The following is a 5,787-nucleotide window of genomic DNA, read 5'->3' on the forward strand; positions in this document are numbered from 1 at the left end:
GCCAGTTGACATGTGCCTTGTATGAGAAGGGGATGGGGAGTGGGGTTATCTGCAACTTTATAATTTGGCGATCAGTTCTGCCGCCCATAAATTACTGTTGATACCGCCTGAGTTTACTTCCACCTTCCAGTTTACTAAATAAAAGTCCAGTTCCGAGTCTGTTACAACGCTGCTGACATGGCTTAAACTACAAAGCTAACCTCAGACAATTTTTGTTTCTCGGGATATTGTCTATCCGATGCCAATCCGCGGGAAGAAATTACCTAAATGTACATCTATTTGTGAAAACATCGTTTCACAGCAGCGGTTTTGGAAACTACTCGCACCGATGATTGGCAATGTCGATAGCGTTATGTTTTGTACAATGTAAGACAGTAATTTTTCGGTGCCGTTACCATGGTAATCAGCCGGCGAAAATATTTTTCCCTCTGTGTAAATCTGTGATTCAATGTACCAAGGTCCCTATATGCCAAAGCTCGTTCCAGATTCCAGATGGCGGTTAAGTTTGATAAGGTTGTTGTCAATCCATGGTGCATTTGTGGATCTTATAACTTGGTGTTTTGGAATACATTCGTCAACAGCCGATAGTAGTAGATCCAACCGTGCAGACCAAACAAGGTCGATGTTGTCTTCAAGAAAAGCACAGTGCCAAGGGATGTAATTCAAGAGATTCCGAGGATGTTCCCAATCTGCCTTTCTGAAGGAATAGGCCAATTTCTAGGACCTAGGATACCCGTGAGGGGATCTCGATAGAAAAAAAAAACATCGAGTTGTGATCGGACAAAGGTTGACCAACGGTTAGGTCGTGTAATAAGTCAGGCGAAGAAACAAGAACTAGGTCTAAGATGCTTTCTTCTCGAGTCGGGTCCTTGACTAGTTGGGTAAGGACGTTGTCGTAAATAATTTCGCATAACGGCGTGGTGTGGTCTGAGCTCCTTGAGGCACAGATAGTTTCCCAGTTTTTTTCAGGCAAACTGAATTCTCCCAAGAGTAGTAGGTTGGAGTTAGGTGTCGAAAGAACACTGTCTAGGGCTGTTTGCAGATCCAGAAGAGGATTAATGTCGCTTTTGGGTGGCCTAGAGAAGACCCCCAAGTTAACTTTCTTGTTTCCTGAAACAAGAATGTCTACAAAAAGTCATTCGGAATCACATTGAAGATCTTCTCCTTGGAATACTTTTACTGTATCCCGCGTGGCTATTAATATACCACCACATTTACGGCCGTTGTGAGGACGGTCTCTTCTGAACACCGTGTAATTTGAGGGAAACAATTCGCTGTCTATTATTGTTCTGTCTAAATGGGTCTCCGTGAAGACCATAATGTCATAACGATAAGTAGCAATATCCCATTCCAATAGGGCCGTCTTGTTAACTAAGCTTCTTGAATTAGCATAGAAGACGGATATATCAGGTTTGCGATGTCGATTTTTATAAGCCATATTGCCGTCATGATTCCGATCATTTCCACGGCTCGGACCAGGATGAGGATGAATATCTCCATGGGAGCAAATAATTTCAATATTGAACATCGCGGAGTGACTGCTGTAGTAGGGTATCTTACTTTTAACAAAGGACCTTTTCTTCGTTCTTCTTGTCACGACAGCAAGGTTCCCAAAATGGCGGACACAACACGATGGACTGAAGAACACATGGCCATTTCTTTGCTGTTTTTCTCGTAGAAAACCAAAAGAAACAGTACAATCTGTATAGTCATATGGTTTCACCGTATGGTTTCGGAGCAATAAGAGCGAGAACCATAAGAACCACAAGCAAGTCAAAAGGATATTTGGCAGAGCAGCACTTGCACGTCCGACCGCCATTGAGGCCTTCAGGATGCTGATACAGCCATTTTACACAATGACCCACACGCGTCTGTTCGCAGGTTAAATATCTCGCTCATAGTGAGATAGATTTTGCCGAGGTTAGAAAATAACCAAATTTGAAGAAAGGTATATCATGTGTGTGTTTGACACTTCCCAATTTGGACAGGCCGTATGCTACATAATTGCTCGCTGAATGTGAGTGAATCTATAGAGAGGGAGCCCTTAAAACTGAAACAAGAAAATGATGGCCCATCTGTACCGTTGAATTTGAATTTTCTCAAAGAACAGTGATTACAATGAAATAGTGCCAACCAACGCCTTATTGCTGACACCAGCGTAAACTGAGTTATACATGAAAGTCATAAATCTCCTCAGTATCGCTTAGCCGTTCCTCGTCGATATGTAATAGCTTGGATTGTAGAGATTGTCTGAGTTTCTTAAAATTTTAGCCATTTTCGTAACACCAGTCATTTTTAATGACGATGTACATTATCGCTTTGGCGTTACGCTGTATTTCTTCATAAAGTTTTCATCGGTCGCGCTCCTAAAAAAGACGATAATAGGATATTTTTCGATTTTTCTGTACATTTCTGTGCAGAAATATTAACACTCTTTTAACGTTCTGTGAACATTCTTTCATTTTTAAGGATCTCTTGAGGTAATTGTTCGTACTGTTGTCAAGAAGTGTTTCATAAATTTGGCTTTCCTCAAAGTGCCAGGGTGTGGCAGTCAAAATCAATTAACAAAATTATTAATCTAATTAACAAAAATCATTGATAAGAGTGCAGTTTTAACTCATTTACTCTCTAAATTATTGACCTGCGACTTTTCCATATAATTTTAAACCCTTCACAAAAGCTCATGAGTAACGAAATTGCGAGAGATGAAAATAGGTAAACTAGCTATCGGGGTTCAGTTGTGATTAGACATCAACATGAAAGAAAGTACCACATCACAAGCATTTGCTTTGAAGCGTGAGCGTGCTATTCCATTCAAAATGCAGATGTATCTATCCTGTCAAAAGAAGTTTTCTTGACTCTGAAAATCCGTATGCCTCCTAACAGCTTCCACAATTTTTCTTGGGTTATGTATATGGAGTCAGTAAACAACTTGGAAACATTGTTGTTGAGATTATAGACACGATTTAAAAAGTTAAAGGAAAAACTTTTGACCCCTCTCTTTATTGTCTGCTAAAGGATTTCAACATTATGAGAAGCGACCTGTGTTATTCCTCTCCATGGAACCGTTGAAAATGAGTTTCGGAACAAAATTTTACATTTAGAAGTGAAAATTATAAGACATTGTGTAAATAATAGTCGACAAGTGGGCAAATTTAGTAGAATTCAATTTGCATTATATATGTAACAGACCTCTTGCTGTAAGATCATGAATTAATTAAATAGATATATTGAAAAAGTTCTCTTTCTTGGAATATAGATTGGAGCAAGCTTAAGTTTGACAATGACCACCTGGCTCAATAATGGTCGAATGCGATACTGCGCATTCGGAGCCAACATTTTACTCTGCTCAGTGATTAAGTTCTCAGATATATTGCGTTGCTAAGGTAACTTAGAGAAATGTTAATATGATGAAAGAGGTTTAAATGATTTCACTTCTAGTCCTAAAAAGTGAAATAACTGTTAGAGGATTGTACAATTCTAGTAGAAAGACCAAGGTCGGATTGGGATGACAAAAATCAACAGACATCACAGTACAATGCATATGAAGCTGACGCGCAAGTTTAAATGAGATGAATTAACGATTATCTTTAGCGAAACAAAAACTTTTATGATAAACACGAATTAAACCGATTCACGTAACGATTAATACGCCCGAAACCTATGTAATTCTCACTTTTGTTTATCCAGTTAAAAAGGAATCATCAAGTGAGAAAGCTAGAAATGCACCGTTAGATAAAGCTTTCAACTTGCCCCTCCCCCCTCCTCCTCCCTCGCTTTCTTGAACACAATAATTAGAACCTGTTTCTATTGCCACTTTATCTACAACGTTTTTACAGCTGAATCAGTACAAGCTAATAGTTCCTTAACAAATTGTGCACTCCTGTAAAGCACCCTCCTTCCAATAGGTTTCCTTTTATCTAGCCGAGATTTTGAAGTGCCTAAGCACTTATTCGAGGAAGTACGGTTAACAGTTTTGAATGGTTAGGTTTGACAGAAACCATGCAATTTCTCAAGAAAATATTCTATGATGGGATTATTGCATTTGCAAATTATTCAAGATTGCTCTGAGTTTTTGCAAAGCAGTTTGACTCGTTTACACTCAAAAATTTTAGTAATTATGCCGGAATCATGTTCGATCCTCTGACTACAGTAGTACACACAAAATGGGGGTTGTGCAGTTCATCTGAGCCTATCAGTGACCGTTAAATACCTTTAATTAAGGTCTATCAGATCTCACTATTTTTCTCCTCGTCAGTTCTGGATCTCAAGGCCTCTTTGGATCTGAATAATGGGAGGCCAGTCTCCAAATGTTTATAAATGTACTAACTTTAAAATTATTTTCAGTATTACAATTTTCTCCCAAACACGCACTTATTTCATCGAAAATGGTTGAGAAACACATCATCTTTTGGTCCTTACAATTGGAATATTTTCTTCGCCTAGCATACGAGAGAATCACAGCACTTGCGCAAGACAGAATGCTGTCCCTCGTGCTAATCATGTCAGGAGATTAGGGTATCACGATACGTTCCGATGGAGTCAACCCAACTTTGACACACACTCAGAATGAAATTCACAAGACTCGTGAGCTCATCTACCCAGTTTAATGGCTCATGTCCTTCGTGAGGACTTTTTCGCTGTGATCGGTGGAGATTAGAAAGATCGTGAGGCCGCGATTTTTCTACCATTTGCAAGTTAAAATGTGGTTTGTCTACCGGTCCCTCAGTTACAGCGTACAGGGCGCTTTGGAAGGACTGGTTTTGCTGACTCAAGTAAAAGTTGCGACAAGTATTTGCACAAATCATATTTGATTGTTAAGCTTGTATTTGCCTCGTAGTTGCTCTTTTTGCAAAGGTCGAAAAGACCACCAGGTTATAGTTAATTTCTGCGTCGACTGCCTATCTAAATATCCGTTTCTTTGCTACTGAAAGTTCTCCATGAACTAAAAATTGTACTTTCCCGCTACAATGACGTGTTTATTTTTTACTCGCCAGCATGGAATACACTTTCTCAGATAAAATGCCATTCTAAGTAAACATCCTAAGCTTTAAGACACATTTTTCTTTTGATTTGTGTGTCAGCGGTCAAAATTAAAGAAACCCTATGCTCTCTGACTTTTAATATTTTCTCAGCTTATGCTAGTCTTCAAAAGGGAAGCGGTCAAGGCGGACTAATTTTGAGAATCAGCTACATTTTTTCGCCGGATTGCTGATTTAGGGTTACTGTCAACAAGAGAGAGTGGTCACCCGAAAAAATCGTCCCACGTGCGCTTCTATGGAAGAAACCATGATTCACACATACATGAATTTTTTCTATACTCGAATTTTGAATTTTAGAGTAACTAACGAGCTAATATATTCCAGCTGATATTACATGAAAAGGTAATAAATAAATAAAAAAGAAATATACAGTTATATGTATACAAAATAATGATAATAATAATAAACACATAAAATTATAGAAAAGAAAATATTATGTACAAATTCTCAATCTTAAGTCTAAGTAGGTCAAGCAAAAAAGAATCTACAGGAAGGTAACATCCTGTATTTTGGTTTTAAAGTCTGCAAGATTCTAGTGGGAAAAAGTCTGGCAGTGCATTCCACTGTTTTGTTGAAAAGTAAGAAAAGAAGTTAGGATAGTTGTTTTAGTTTTACTAAGTGAAAGAACGTAGTTGCCATGAAGATTATAGGAAGAGGACCGGAGTGAAAACGCATTCTTCATAACAAACTCATAACAGTATAAGGAAATTCTGAACGCGCAGTTTTTCGCTTTTGCAAATTGGAC

Source organism: Stylophora pistillata, chromosome 2 (assembly GCF_964205215.1).
Source record: "Stylophora pistillata chromosome 2, jaStyPist1.2, whole genome shotgun sequence".
Lineage (NCBI taxonomy): Eukaryota > Metazoa > Cnidaria > Anthozoa > Scleractinia > Pocilloporidae > Stylophora > Stylophora pistillata.